This window comes from Psammomys obesus, unplaced genomic scaffold (assembly GCF_907164565.1).
Source record: "Psammomys obesus unplaced genomic scaffold, mPsaObe1.curated_primary_1811, whole genome shotgun sequence".
NCBI classification, from domain to species: Eukaryota; Metazoa; Chordata; class Mammalia; order Rodentia; family Muridae; genus Psammomys; species Psammomys obesus.
The window spans coordinates 657,037-672,761 of NW_026596345.1; the positions used below are offsets into that span (position 1 = coordinate 657,037).

General features: G+C 47.4%; 1 protein-coding gene across 4 annotated transcripts in view; it reads left to right on the plus strand.

Annotated features, from left to right (window-relative positions):
* Positions 1 to 1,533: 1,533 nt before the first annotated feature.
* Elmo1 (engulfment and cell motility 1) overlaps positions 1,534 to 15,725 on the plus strand; it is a 517,373-nt gene continuing 503,181 nt past the window's right edge. For 2 of the 4 annotated variants that reach the window (XM_055597230.1, XM_055597234.1), the window contains exon 1: positions 1,671 to 1,824. The gene's annotated coding sequence lies outside the window, so the exon portion shown is untranslated. Of the gene's footprint in view, positions 1,647 to 1,670; positions 1,825 to 2,595; positions 2,614 to 15,725 lie in introns of those variants that run through there. The other 2 variants (XM_055597231.1, XM_055597233.1) reach the window with 2 other exon arrangements.

Genomic DNA, 15,725 nt, shown 5'->3' on the forward strand with positions numbered 1-15,725 from the left:
ACGCCACAGAACTGACACACATGAATTCAATTCACAGAGACTGTGGCAGCACGCCCTGGCCTTCACGGGTTCAAGCCTGACAGATTCCCAGGACTGAGACGAGGAAGAGGACACAGGCTCTTATGCCTAACCAAGAAGGGACCTGCCAGTGACACCTGTTTCCAAAGGAACATTAGTTGATGACCAATACAAAATGAACTCAATCATGTCTTTGTAAAGTTTTTGTCTTAAATTGATTTGTTCAGGCATTTTTTTTTTGGTCTTATTCATCTTTGCTTGTATGTTTTGGTTCCCATTTTTTGTGTTTTTACGGCTTACATACAACTTGTGTCTCCTGTTTATTATTATTATCTTTTGGCTTGGTTATTTTGTTTTATTTTCTTTTTGGTTGTTCGTCTTTTTAAAGAGAGAGAATAAAAGGCACAGAGTTGGGTTGGTGGGGAGTCTCTTGGAGGAGCTTGGGGAGGGGAAAAGCATGACTGCAATATATTGCATGAAAACAAATTTCAATAAAGAAACTGACGAAATTAATTTTAATTCCATACATATATCCTAACCCGATATACTATCTGTTTGATTTATTATGTAGGAACTGTAGAACTTCCAGTTACTGAAATGATAAAGATCAATATAAAAACAATGAAGCCAATTTATTGTGTTTTTCATGCTAAATCCTTAATGGCTGCTAACGGGTAGTTAGCACAGGGTTAACATTTAAATATTTTGGTGATTAATATTAAAGGGAGCATTGCTTTCTGCCTTAGATCCTGATATGGTCTATGGAGTGCCCCCAGCTCCTCCCCTTTTCGCGAGATAGGACATGCACATCAATTCCCTGACCCCTCCAGTGGCTCCAGCACAGAGTGCGGAATTCGAAGAGGACATGTGTTTCCCCTGAACTTTCCAAATACTCCCAAATATCCACTGAAGCACGTTGCATGACTTCAATAATAATACAATGCCTACCAGAAACAAATGCCAGGGGCTTCATTGAAGGAAATCTTCTAGTTTAGACTACAGTGAAGTCGTAGGAGATGGAGAAGAAGGGCCGTGCCGCCGAAGAGCAAAGATAGCGTGTTCAAGCACACATAGGAGCTTCTCAGAGGACCTGTTTCAAAACAGCCCAAACTTTCCCCTTTGGTAGAAAATCTCAAACAAGGTGTCTAAAATGAAAGCTTCAAAAGGGTGCCACGAGCTCCGGGTCCCCCAGAGGTGGCGCTACGAGGGTGACGGCGTTAATTAATGCCCGAAAACGCGGTTTCTGAGCTCATCAGAGAAGTCATGCTCAGCAAACACTATTTATAGCAGAGCTGAGGTGTGCACACTGTGTCACGCTGTGTGACATTTCCCCGTTTTTTAAGTAGGGGGACTTCAGAAAGTCGTGGGCACCCGGGCCTAGGCACCGTGCGGCGGGGGGCGGGGGGCCGGGCAGCAGTGTGCGGGGGCGGGAAGCAAACGCGCCAACCACGCGTGTCCGCGCGCAGGTGCCGGGGGCGGCGGCGGCAACTCCGCAGCGGCCGCCCGGGAGGAGAGTTCGCGGCAGCTCGCGGGATGCTCCTAGATGCAAGATGTGTCTCTGGCCAGCAGGAGGAAGGAAGAGGAAGTGAGAGCAGCGGCAGCCGGCGGCAGCGGCCGGCGACCCGAGTGTAAGTGCGTGCGTTCGGGCAGCGGCAGCGGGCGAGGATGGGCACGAGATAGAGGCAGAGCCAGCGCCGTCCGCGGCCCCGAGAGGGGCGACAGAGCCTCGGCCACCGGTCTACGGCCCCGGCCCCGGAGCTCCGGCCTCCGGGAGCCCTCGTCCCCGCGTCCTGCGACCCCGGGCAGGTTTGTAAAGTTTGCTGGGCTGGCGCTGCGCCCGGCTCGCTGACCTCGGCGGCCCGGGCGGGGACCGGGGCAAGACCAGGGCGCCGCGGAGACACTTTTGTTTCCTCCCGGGGCCCCGCGGCGCGCGCGGGTGGGGGCTGCGGGCGCGCTGCAGTTGGGAGGTCTGGGCAGAGGGGAGTCCCGAGCGGCTGAAGACACGGGGGCAGCGGACACCGGGGGCGGCGCCGACATGGGGCACTGGGCCGGGACCCGTGGAGACTGCCGGGGCAGGGTCGGCTGGAGGGGGCGCCGGCGGGCTGCGCCACCGGCGTAGGGGTGCTGGGACCTCGCGGAGTGCGCCCGGGACCTTGCGGCCAGCCGTCTTGGGGCCGGAGAGCCGGGAAGCTGTGCGGAGTGGTGGCGGCCGGCGAGACGACTCCGGGGTTCACTCGGGTGTCGCAGACGGGAGGGGAATCCCCGGAGAGCGCGCTCCCGGGATGGGGGCGCGATGGGTTGGCGGGGACCCCTGCAGGCGTTCGCTAGGAAAGACCCGCCTCCCGGGGCCACGCGGGGCTTCCCTCTGGGGCCAGGCAGGGCGGCGGGGGCTTCCATGGAGAGGCTGGCGTGGGAGAGGGCGGACTGCGCGCCTTCCCGGGAGAGCGGCGGGCGTGGGGCGTTGGGGAGGGAGCGAGCGAGCGGCGCGCCGCGGTGGCCCCGCTGCTTTGAGGAAGAGGAAACCCTGAACTCAGCCGGCCGCGGTGCGCTTCTGTGGGGTTGGGAAGTCCGTGCTGTGTCGCGGGCGCGCGCTAGGTATATATTTGTATATATGTGTGTGTGTGTGTGTGTGCTCGCGCGCGTGATTGCGGTGGGGGCGCTCTCCCACTGACCCCCGGAGTTGGGGGCTCTCTCTCTCTCCCACTGACGGTCCTGTCTTTTGTACTAGGCAGCTAGGGCAAGGTTTGTTGGACTTGGGTTGACCTGACGCTGCAGAGTTTGGCCCCAAGCAGGGACAGCTCCGAGGGCCTCTGGACAGCTCCCGAGGCTCATTGAGCTCCATGAAATGCACCAAGGGGCTCCGAGCCTCTGGCCAGTACAGACAGCTTAAGATACAGAGAGGAGGTTGTGACTTGAAGGAGACCAGGGAAGAATCTCTGAATTTTTATTTTCTTTTCTATACAAAATAAAAATGAACAGCGTTTGCATACCGAACATCTTTGAGAGCAACTTGAGACAGGAAGATGCAGTTTACTTGCAGTGACTGTTAGATTGGGAAAGCTGCCAGTAGAGCTGGTCCATTAAGGGCTTCTGGTCATGATCTCCACGTGCCTCACCTCTTCAGCAGCTCCCCAAGGTTATTTCAAGGTTTGCTGTTTCCACTCCCCCAATTTACAGGACTGGGGTTCCTAGTGAGTTTAAAGCCAGCCACTTGCAGGCTTGTAAGAGACTCCATACTCGTTTTTTTTTTTTTCTTACCTGCCCTTCCTTCTTCCCTCCCTTCTTCCCTCCCTGCTTGTCCCCCTCCCCTTCCTTCCTAGCTGAACTTTTGATCTTCCGCTCTTCACTCTGGCACATTTGCTGTCTTTTCAGAATTGTGATTAAATGTGCATGTGGCCTTTCTTACTGTGTTTGCTACTCAGTTCTTGTTCTCTAGTTAGATGGAGTGGTAAACTGACAGAATGAGCTCAGCTATGGGGGCTCACAGTGAGGAGGAAGAGTAAGCTGGGGAACAGGAAGTTTACAGACTGTGGGAAGACCACAGTCTGTAGAAACTCAGTGCCCACCCGAACAGGCATTGGGCCACAGGGTTGATGGTCGTGTGATGGATGGCTCTGTACCACCTCCACCGCCACAGCAGCATGTCCTTGTTAATGGCAGCAATTCTGACTTTCTTACATTTTTCTTGTTTACTGATTTCTCTCCCCAGGATCTTTGCATATGCTATTCTTCTGCCCGAGGAGCTTTCCCTCACATGTTCAGATGACTCATCCTTTGTTTCCTCCAGGCCTCTCTGTTGTCAGTTTGTCAGTTTTAAAGGTGGACAGCTGCCTGGGTCCTCTTGTGCTACTCCTGGTTCCCTCTTAGTATTTAGTCACTTGCTTATTTTATCACTGTTTCTCCCATTAGAATGGAAGTTTGAGCAGCCTGATGACCATGTTCCCAGATTTAGATTGACTTGTAGCTCGGGGTACGAGGTACTTGTGTGTTTTGCAAATGTTTTGCTGATTAATGGATGAAGAGTCTGTGCTGGGAGAGGCCACTGTGGAAACCTACTAAGAAAATCCCAGTGTCAGTGGTGAACAGGAAGCCAGGTTTTTACCATACTTTGGTCCCCTCCTCCACAGTCTACCACTGGCCTTTCAGACTCCCTCTGCCTTGGTTACATCCCTCTGTCAGAACCGCAGGCTGAGGAAAGGCGCAGAGAGGCCATTGCCTGGGTCATCGTAGGAAAGCCAGGGCACTTTATTAAAAGCCCAGCTGTTCCTGATGTGCTGTAGCCCCTCCCTCCCTCCCTGGAGGCTGTCTTTTCAAAGCCTGTGCTGCTTTAAGCCAGAGAAATACTCCCTTGGAGGATGGCATTATGGAGAAGCCACAAGAGGCCCATGTATGCACTCTCTCACAGAGATGAAGCCGAATTGAAGGCAGAGGAGAATAGGTTGCTAGCAAGGCCAGGAGAGGGAGGCAGAGGGAAAAATCTGGGAGACAGATGAAGAAGAGAAGCAAGAGAAAGGCCTGGGAAAAGAAGATGAAAAGGATGAGGCCCTTCTCCAAGAGCTGCTGAGTTGTAAGCATTTCTGAAACTTCAGCACCGGTGAGAAGTCAGTGCTAGAGTTTTCACAAGTAATTTGCTTGCTTTGGGTATTTGGTGTGAGTGGGTGGGGAGAGGTGTGTGCAGGAAGGGAGGGCTTTGAAGCTCTGGCCCAGAGGATGTGGCTGGGGCATAGCAAGCAGTGCACCAATGCATGCTTGCTTACTCCATGACCTGGTCCAGCCCCGAAGCTCCAGAGGGATCCTGTCAGGATAGTATTTGCCATCCTGACCCAGAAACTGTGGGCCAGAAGGTTTCTCACTGAAGTCTGCGACCACTCTGTAATGCCTGCAGCCATCCAAATAGATAGCACGGTTAGACATCCTGTTGAATTTGGAGAAGGTGGGAGATTACTAAACCTCTCTGCCTTACAAAGCCTCAAGTGTTTGCTGCAAGAGTTGTGTAACATCAAGTCAAGTCAACGAACATTGTGCTTTGTTTGCTTAAGGTTGCAGCCCAGGAGGAGAGCCTGATACCCACTTAGCAGGTCTGGATCAGCAATCTAAAACACAAATGGAAGCAAGCAGAAGGCCAGTCCTCTGAGGAGGTTGAGGCTGAAGGATCTTGAGTTAGAGCCAAGCCTGGATTAATAGCTAGTGTAAGACCAGCTAGAAATACATAGCAACATGCTGTTTCATAGAAACAAGGGCTGGGAAAATATGCATACATACATCTAAATATATATGTATATGTACGTATATGTGTATTCACACACACACACACACATATATGTATGTATCAGTAGCATCCTTGATTAGCATGCGCCGGGTCGTGGGTTCTGTCCTTAGAGTCACACAGAACAGACCCTGAGACCTATATACTGAATGCGTAGCTCCATTTGGGTTTGAGTTTTTTAAAAACTTGCTTTAATAATACTAGAGATTTTTTTTCACCAACTTGCCAGGAATTCTTGTGGAAAAGAATCCATTGGGCCGTGCTTTCAGAAGCATCTAGCTGTTTCCCTTTTACAAAATATTGTTTGTTTAATTTCTTGTGAAAGATGCTGTTTTCAAGTGAACGAAATGCAGTGTCAGCCTTTTTGACTTCACCCTAAAATGCTGCTGTTTACAGGCTTTGTCGTTGTGCCAGGCCCAGATGCCACCACCATCCTAAGGAACGGGGGACCCAAGTGAGCCACTCTTGACTTCGGTGATGCAGAGTTGGATTATCCCCAGTAGCTCTCGATATATCTAGAAGGGAATCAAAAGTGCCCACTTTTTTTTTCTGGTCCAAATATTAGCTTTGAGCTTTTGGAAATTTACTCTGCTGGACCTTTCCTTTCCAGTTTTAGCCCCCCAACCTGGTATTCCCTATGTGCATGAGCTAATTACTTCTGGAGATTTGCAGAGGCAGCCATTGTGTTTGGGTAGTAGCCACGCTGCTGTGATGGGTGATTAGATTAGGTGTTCCTGCTGACTCGTCCTCAAGACTGGCTAGCCAAAGAACAAAGCCAAAGGCCAAGAACTTCAACACTGTCCAAATCAGAAGGGTCATGCAGACAGGGTGTGGCTTCTGTGATAAGTGTGTGGCCTTAGAGAGTGTCTGAGTGCTCAACATAGTACTAGTAGGTTCAGCAAAGCCAGTCAATAAAGCCAGTCTGTGTACCCCACGCATACACTGGCTGCTGTGCTCCATTTCCTGGATAATCTAAGTTGTCTTAAGTATTAACAATGGCAACTGATGTGTAGTAGGTGGAACTGAGGCCTGCCAAGCCTTGCCACAATCAATGATTAAATTAACTCCTTGTGTTTCAGCCTTCCATAGGTGCTGGTACAACTTAAGCAGACTAAAGTGAGGCAAACAGGTACTGAGGCAGGAATGTGTGGGTGAAGGAATGCTGTCTCATCAAATGGAATTAGCCACAGCAACAACCTGGCCCAGTGCTGAGTAGAGAAATTAGTCACATGTATAAATAGAAGGAGATGCTTCTTCGTGTTCTGAGCCCCCACAAACACCGGTTTCCAGAATCTGAGCAAGATTATAATTGGAACCTCAGTTTTAGGAATTGAAGCTACACTTGGACTATTTTAATTTTAACAGTTAACGTAGAGAACACAGCTTTCCTCGGTAGAAAATGCTGGCAACATACTACTTGCTCTACTCTAGGACAGCTGTGCTGGAGGGGGATGGCAAAATTTCTGGATAAGCAGCGGTAGGCTAGGGGATTGATGCCCAGGCACGGCATTATGAAGCATTGTTCTTTTAAGAGTAGACCATGAGACTGATGTGCCTCTTCGTCATTTCTTTTATCCACACCATGATGTATGTCCTGATTAGTTACTCACCTTGTTGGTGCAGTGGTATCAAGAGACATCTCCACTGTGTTAGGAATACCCTTGATTTATCAGGGTGTAGTGCCTACTACCTATGACAGCAGATCTTGAGATGTTGGGACCAGGAGGTTGGTGAGGCCAGCCTTGGCATTAGAAACAGCTCCCTCTAAAACCAAAGCCAAAACCAACCAACCACCCACCCAACCAGCACCAGTACCACCACCACCACCAATAACAACAACAACAAAGTAAAAAAAAACCAACCACTTTCCCAAACAAACAAACAACAAAAACAAAGCAAACAAGGACTGGGTAAGGATACGGTTAGTTGGTAAAGTGCTTGCCTTTATGACATGGGAATTCGAGTTTGAGCTCTAGAACTCATATAAAAATGCTGAGGTGGGGGTCATGGAGGGAAACTTAGAACTTACTGGTCTTTTGTAGAACTTGTGTAATTGGCAAGTTCTAGGTCAGCAAGAGATGCTGTCTAAAAAATAGGTAAAGAGTACCTGAAGAGTGGCACCCGTGGTTGTTGTCTGGGCTCCACATGTATGAGCACACATGCGCAACCCACGTCCTCACACATGTATGCACAGAGACATACAATAAATTAAAAAAATTAAATGTAAACATAAGGAAGATATGCCCTTGGTTCAGGTGGGGGTAGTGCCTATATAGTGATATAACATGTACTTGACCTATGTGGATTTGAGTCTCAGCTCTGTAAAAAGTCTCAGAATTCTCCTTAGTTAGGATGGATGGGTCCCATAGATATCAGGTTGCCATGGTGTCTGGCTTGGGATGTCTCTCCTACCACTTGAGATGGAGAATTTCAGAGTTGATCCTTCTCTGGATAGTGCATTCTCAAGTTGTCCTTAGCCTTGAATCGAGATCCATCTGTGGGCTTTATATACCAATAGGCCAAGGTCACAATATTGGAGGATGAAGGCAATTTATTAATCAGAGAGAGGGAGAGAGAGGGAGAGGGCGGGAGGGAGGGAAGGAAGAAGAGAGGAAGGACTTTGCCAAGGATAACATATTCTTTAGCCAACAACACTTAAAAAAATTGTGGATGAGATATCGTGCAAGCAAAATTGTGGAACCTATTGGGAGGGAGCAGTTGGCAGGGGAATATACTTCATGGTGCACTTGTCAGCTTGTCATAGTGTTGCTTCTGACCATGGATTAATGCTCACTGAGGGAACCTGCGACCTGAGCCCATTAAGCGGGATGGCTCTTCTTAGGGCAACGCAGAGGTTGCTGATGTTACTCTTTTTCTGATTGTAGACCAGTTCCCCTTTTATTTGCCCTTTATTTTAGTGCCATTCTGAGCTAGATAATTCGGTCTTTTGAGGACTCTCCCAGGCACTGCAGGATGCCCACCAGCTTTCCTGCTCTTTGTTCACTAGGTTGCAACATCATCACTTAGGAACACTGAAACCATATCCACACTTTGTAGGTCTGTGGCTCAGAGGCCAACCCTAGCCTTCCCCTGCCCTCACCTTCTTCTCCCCTTGCTGGCCTGGTTGGGAACCTCTGCTTTGTTTTCTGAAGTGAAATCTGACCAGACTTCTCACCACAGTTGTAAGTGCCCCAGTTTTCTGTCACTGGTTATTCCTTGGAGCCTAAATTTAAGGTAGTGTCCTCTCAGATGGGGAACTCACCCTTTGTGTCCATTTATTTTGCTTCCGTTTCCTCCCTGACTTCCCTCACTGCTAAATTGCAATTATCTTCCTAAGTCAGATGGTTGCCAGTCTGCCTCTACTCTCCTTCCTGTAGTCCTGGCAGAAGAAAGCCAAACAGTGAGTCCCCATGCCAGCTTGCTAGTGAGGATTTGAGTTTGACTACTGGTTTCAGAATTCACTGTGACCTTTACATAACAGTTATAGGGTAAATGAATGGAGCAGGGTGGTAAGGAGCAGTCAGCATAGCTTCTGTCAGCTTAGAGGCCTGGTCACAGGGTAAAGAAATGTCTGCTTGGAGTCTGGTACCTGAGGACAGTATCTGCTCCTGTGCTTGGCACATGCACCATGGCTGAGCATCTGGTAATGGATATGGATGTCCTTTGAGTGAAATAGGACCTTGTAGCAGGGCCGGGGAGAAACTGTAATGGTATTGGCTTACGTGAAGCCCTTACCCACTCTGTGCTTTAGATTTCTGTGCAATCCTGTGGCATTATTTTCTTATGCAATTTTATGCCAACCTCCTATTTGGCCCCTCTGGCAGCTGTAGTGTTGAGAACAGTAACTGGTGGCTTATGCCACACAGAACCTACCGCTGGGTTGGTTATTAACGTGTTTCCCCAAGGCGGCAGCCGCCTTCTCCGAGCCACAGCCCTGTAGCAACCCTCCACCCTTCCTTCCGCCCTTTGTACCTTTTATTTTCAGTTTTAGATTGTATTTGGAGCACCGGAGTTTTGTGCTCTGGGGTTCAGTGACTGAGTGTACCATATGAGATATATTTTCCAGGCTGATATACATAATTACCCTTAATTTTGAATTATAATGCATTTCTCTTTCTCTTCTCTCTCTCTCTCTCTCTCTCTATATATATATATATATATATATATTTTTTTTTTCTTTCTTTCTGTTTTGGGTCTCTTTAACCCAAATGTATAAACCACAGTAGCTTTGCCTGTGGCTTGGGAAGTTGAGCCAGTGGACTGCTTTGGTCAGACTGCACATTTTTGGCTGAGCGAAGAGTGAATTCCAATAACACTCAGTAAGGCTGGTTTCAACTTGACTCCTGCCCACCCCCACACTACCCTGCCCTACCATGCCCTAGATTTTTATAGTTACTCCAATTATGGGCCACTTGGTGGAAATGACTACTAGTTAAACATTTTGGCTTGGGGAAATGGGACAGATTCTTTCCTGTAGTAAGTAGTGTCATGTACACACACACACACACACACACACACACACACAGAGAGAGAGAGAGAGAGAGAGAGGTGTGCCTCACCTAATAGTAAAGGGTCCTTTGAAGCAGAGGAATGATGTTAGGTGCTAAATTCTATCTTCCAACACTTGTCACCTTCATTGAATGGGAATCAGGTTAAAGCATTTTTTTTAAATCAAGGAATGAATACATTTCCATCTTCTTTGGACCCTCTCCACTGCCAGCAAGTGACTTAGGCTCACTGGAACTGTTTTCTCAATCAATATGTGTTCTGCTTGGAATATGTGAAAAACGTCTGTCTGGATTTGCATAAGAGAAGCATAAAAACTTTATTTTTTAAATTATAATTCTTAAAAAGTAATGTGGAGTAGATGCAGTTGAGTAATAAAGTCCATGCTCAGAGTAGACAAAGCCTGAATTCTGTTTCTCAGGATTTGAACAGAATTTGTGCGGGCATGGGTGCGCATGCCCACACACACAATGTCCACATACGGGTCTGAAATGCATAGAAAGACTTAAGTTGAAGTATTACTTCTAGGCTTAGCCCTTCCCAGTACCTCACCCACTTCTTCATCCTTCCTTCAGTCAGCCGTGCCACAGCCATTTTAACAGCACAGGATGTTCTGTGGCCAAGGCCCTCCACATTTGGAGCTTTGCTGGGGATGGATGAATGAGAAGAAGATCAGGTAAGAGATAAATATGACTAAACAGTACTGCCTGGTTTGCAGATCGCAGAGAAAGGAGTACACAGATGATCATTTGGGAAAAATGTAGAAAATTTATTATTAAAAGAAAGATTGCTCCAGGAGCTCAGCAGTCTGTGGCGGAGAAATGATTGGATGAGGCCTGGATTGCGTTCTGCTGGGAGCTTGAAAGTGGGTTGAATGGACAGAAAAGCTGAAAAGGCTCTTAGGGCAAGAAAAACAGTCAGTCTAGGTTTCATGAGGACCCCTGTCCCATTGCAGCAGCCTGGACAAAAGGTTAGACAGTAAGCAGGCAGGAGGAACTAAGGAAGGTTGACACTTACCAGCTTCTTTTTTCTAGACCTACCCAAACAAACACTCAGTCTTGGGGAGAGGAATAAATAAATCCAGCAGTGAGCTTGCTATGAGGAAAGGCTCCCCCACCCCCACTTCCCAACTGACCCCACAGCTGTATGTCAGCCAGCGCAGACACAGGGGAAGGAGGACAGTATGTAACAGCCACCCACTGAAGAAAACAAATGGAGGGTTTGATAACTGATTGGATTTGGGAAGAGGAAAAGGATGGTGCTTTGAAGTTTGGAACTAAATAAACATGTACATCTTAATGTAGGAGTCTAGCTGATTTTCAAGACTCAGCTGGGTGAGGTAAGTTCATTATCCTGCTCAGCCTCACTTTTCACATCTGACAGATGGCGTTAATGGAAATCCGTAGCCTCTGAGCTGCTGACATGGTAACTTTCATACTATGACTATGAAGTGGTTTTGGTGCATTGGTTTTGCTGTTTTTGTTGATGCCATTGATTTTATCAGTGGTTCTTATGCAGGTTTTTTAGCACCAACATCTTGGTATACTCATTTAAAGACTCAAGATTGATTATTTAATTTTCTTTAAGAGGCCTAAGCCATTCCTCTTAAAAATCTCAACTAGAGTTTGCTTCATACATCCGTGCTTCAGAAACAGAGACTTAAACTGCCACATTAGGATAAATATCATCAATTGTGAATTAAATGAACCAATGTAAGAGATGATACCACCAATTGGGTGTGTATCTCCTAGCTTAATTCCAGCCAACTTGGAATTTTCCCTTTACTGTTAATTCCCACTGGGGACAGAGATTGGAGGTTGCTGTTCAGGGTTCTTCTCATCCTTTGGTCCTAGCTTTCTGGGAAAGGGCTGTTGGACACCTGTCCAACTACAAACAGGAGCTCTGTGAGAAACTCCCAAGATAGTGGGGTCTTGGTGGACAGCAAAGGGCAGGCATTTCAGACAAGCTGTGTTTTATAGGATTATGTTGTTTGTAAAGGGTGGTCCTCAAAAGTGTATAAGTACCCCCCTTTGAATCACTTAGAACCTCCTTGAAAGTAAGAGACTGCTTAAAGTTTCGGTGGAATGTGGGTGGGTGTAAACTGTTCAGCTTTCTCCTTTATCCTCAACTGGCTGGTTAGGCTGTCAGCCAGATTGAAAGTTACTCCAAACCTGAGACAGGGAGGAAAACGGCCATGGCTGAAGGATTGTACCCACAAGAGCTCCGCTATTCTGCATAATTGATTTTATCAACTTTCTCACTTTTCAAAATGTTCCATGTAGGACAATTTATTCTACATTCACTTTAAGCTGCAGCGACCTTTCCCATTTCTATTTGCTGGTTCTGGCCATTGTTTGTTTGGGTAACTGCTCTGCTCTCTAAGCTCCTCCCGGAAGGCAGCAGCTAGCATACAGGCTTGCTATCTGCTTACAGAGTAGCTCAGGTACCCATTCAATGTTCATTTAGTAATGGCCTTTGTGAATGGGTTAAATGAAAGATGAACTTCAGTTCAGACACTAAAGTGTCATGAATGGAAGCATAGGCTTGAGGTGGGGATGAACTTCTCCAGACTTTGCTTCAGAAATGAGACCATGGCTGCAGTCATGAAATGCCGCTTACTGGGCACAGATCTCGTGGAGATCTCGGTTGGACCCAATAAATTACATACGATCCTCGGCATATACAAATTTCAGTCTTTTTCTTTGCTGTTTCCAAGAAGAGTGGTGCGAGCCCTTCAGCCTCTGCAGGGGTGATGCCACGGTTGCCCCTTCCTGTTTGTCAGCCTCGGTGCAGAGCTTGAAAGGGAATCCAGTGTCAAACATATTTAAGGAGGCATGGAAAGGTCTGTGTCATAAGATGCAGGGTTCTGGTGAAACTGAGGAATTCTGCTCACGCGCCGTGTAAGCCATCAGTTAAAAGATTCCAAGCGCCTTGGCTCCTTTTCGCGCCTCACAGTTGTGCCCTTTTCTGCAGTTTATCTTAGGAGACATTTCTAGCTGTCCGCATCCCCTCCATTTCTGACACTGAGTTTTGCCTTGGTTGAGCATGTGGCTTTGGAACGCTGTGTGGAGTGGGTCATTGTACTTGGTGACCACAGATGAGGAGCAATTTGTCCTAAGAGTTTTGCCACCTCAGGAGCATGTGGAAGAGCAGTCATGTCAGCAGGCCATCACCCCATCTGCAGCCAGCTGCCTGCAAGACAGACTAGAGAAGAGAGCAGAACAGGCGATTCCTGTTCCCAGGAGACATCATTTTGTGTAGTAGACATTTTGTTGCAATTACTGCTGACTGAAGTTCATTTAGAATCTTTTCAAATATGCTGCTAATAATTTTAGCATTTGAAGGCATACCATGAAAAAGTCTGAGGTCAGTTAAGGCCTGCAAGGGTGTATGGAATATAAGAAGTCACTGTGAAAATTTCCTGGTCAGTTTTTATTTCAAAGTGCATCTCTTTTTCAGACAATGAATTGCTTCCCTTAAGGCAGTGGTTCATAACCAAATCAAACCAAGGCCCAGAGAAATGGACCAGTACCAGCTTTAATGATAATTTTTTTTTTCTTTCCACATCTAGGAATTGTGTGGGAAGAATGGGGTCCATCCATTTAAACACATGCAAAAGAGAGTGTTTAGGGTCATGCGTAGCAGAGAATGCACTGTGGTATGCCAGCCCTTGTCACTAGAAAGTTATCAGAGCCCTTGACTTTCAGGAAAGGGACAAACAGGCACTTAAGTTTTTTCCCCGAGACAAGGTTTTTCTGTGTAGCCCTGGCTGTCCTGGAACTCACTCTGTAGACCAGGCTAGCCTGGAACTCAGAGATTTGCCTGCCTTTACCTCCAGAGTGCTGAGATTAAAGGAGTGCCTGACTACCTTAAATTCTTAATTGCTCCCGAATCCATATTTGCCCCCAGTGTTTGATTGGAATTTATTTTAAATTCATTTTTTCACTCACACATATTTACCGAGTACCAGCTTTGCAACATTAGCAAGTCTTCTTCAAGAAGAGTACATAGAAACAAGTTTATACATGCAATCTCTAGGCAAGAAATGTACATTCATTATTGGGTTTCCAAAACTACATATTGACGTTTCTTAAAAACAGTCTTAAGAAATTTATTTTATTTTGTGTGTGGGGGTGTTTTGCTTGCGTGCAAGTCTGTGCACCCTCTGCAGGCCTGGTGCCTGCAGAGGTCTAGAAGAGGGCATGAGATCTTCTGGAACTGGAGTTACATTTGGTTGTGAGCCACTATTTGGGTGATGGCAGTGGAATACTGGGTCCTCTGCAAGAGTAACGAGAGCTCTTAGCCAGCGAAACATCTCCCTAGCCCCTGTGTGGGACTTTTCAAGTGGGGCTGAGGAGTGCGATGTGAAATTATCGGTGCTGTGAGGGCCTGTAGTGGGAGCATCAATTAATTAGTTAGTTAATTAATTAATTAGAAATAATTAATATTATCATCGTGTGGGAAACGTGGAAAGAATTTTACAGGGGGAAAAGAGGTGTTCTTGCCAAAGGCGGTGAGAAAGGCGGACTTTGGTTTTGAAAGGACTAAGGTCCATAGCTCTGCAGCCCTGTGTTAAATTGGGGAGTCAGGCTAAGGGGCATCGTGGGTCTGGGCTCTTATTCATGGGCAACAACCCATGTCTTTTCTCCAAGGACCGACAGGGCAGCGTCTATGCTGTGAAAAGCTCTTCCTGATGTGTAAATCATATGTCATTTCACATTGGTCACAGTATGGCTGCTACTACGGCTCCTTTCAGAATGCAACAATTTCTAAAAGAATCAATTTAGTCATTAGTTTAAGTCATTCAGATTTTAAGCAGCAATTTAAAGGAGTGGTTCGGTGTAGATCTGGCAGCCTTTAGGAATAACAGAGGACCTGGATATGTGGGTCTCAGTTTTGAGAGGGCCTCAGACTCTTAGGGGCTTGGGGATTGCAGCTTAGCCAGATCTTGGCTGGTTCTGATCCAGTTTGAGAGATGCATTATCCTTGTAGGAGTGCAGGAGAGAATCAGGAACAGCCAAGTCCAAACCTCAGCAGGCTGCCAGCTGAGGGTGGGACCAGAGACTGCCCCTGTGTCAGCCTGGGCCCCTTCTCCCAGAGAGATTTTCTTCCCGTGCACTTGAAATGGATTCTAAATCCTTCAAGTTTCCTCTAATTTATTTTCTAATCCTTTCATATGCTACTCTTAGCTCTGTGCATTGCACTGGCCCTCTCTGTGTTTGCTGTCTTATTTCATTTTGTCGATGTTTAGTGAGAACCTTTGTGAGTCCTGGGTTCAGTTGGCAGGCAGGTGTGAGGAATCGCCTGTGTGATGAGGAGAGGCACCTCTTTGGGTATGACCTGATTTGCCCTCTAGCAGAAGGCAGATCTCAGTGTACAGGGGGAGCTCAGTTCACAGTTGACACAATAGACAGCTGTGTGCAGACAAGGAGGGACACAGGGAGAACTAGTTGGGGAGGGGCATGTCCTCTCTTTGACTTCCCTGTTCCTGCTCTCGTCTCCACAGGGACTACACATACATCTTCTCCAGCAAGCAGTTAACAGAGCTCAGAATTTCTGCTTAGCTGTAATCAGGGAGAGATGAATGTGAAGGGCAAATGTCAGGCAGAAGAGAAGTCACACAAAAAGAATCACATAGTCTGTAGGGCTGGTGCACAGAGATGGTCTCAGAAGTGCCTGAGCACACATCTTCCTCTGGTCCACATGGTACCACTATGTTGTTCTCTGGGAGCCTTCTGGGCATTTGCCAATGCTGGCTTCCTGGGTGCACTTTTCACTGTGCTGGCAGGTGCACATGTCACCTTACTTTATGGTTAATGATGTCACCCTTTCGTAGCCTTCAGGATTTAAGTAGGTGTGCCACGCTAAGCCTGTAAGAGGTACCAGTGGTCATGTGTAGAAGGAAGCGTTGTTATCCATGTGTGCTTCCTCTGTG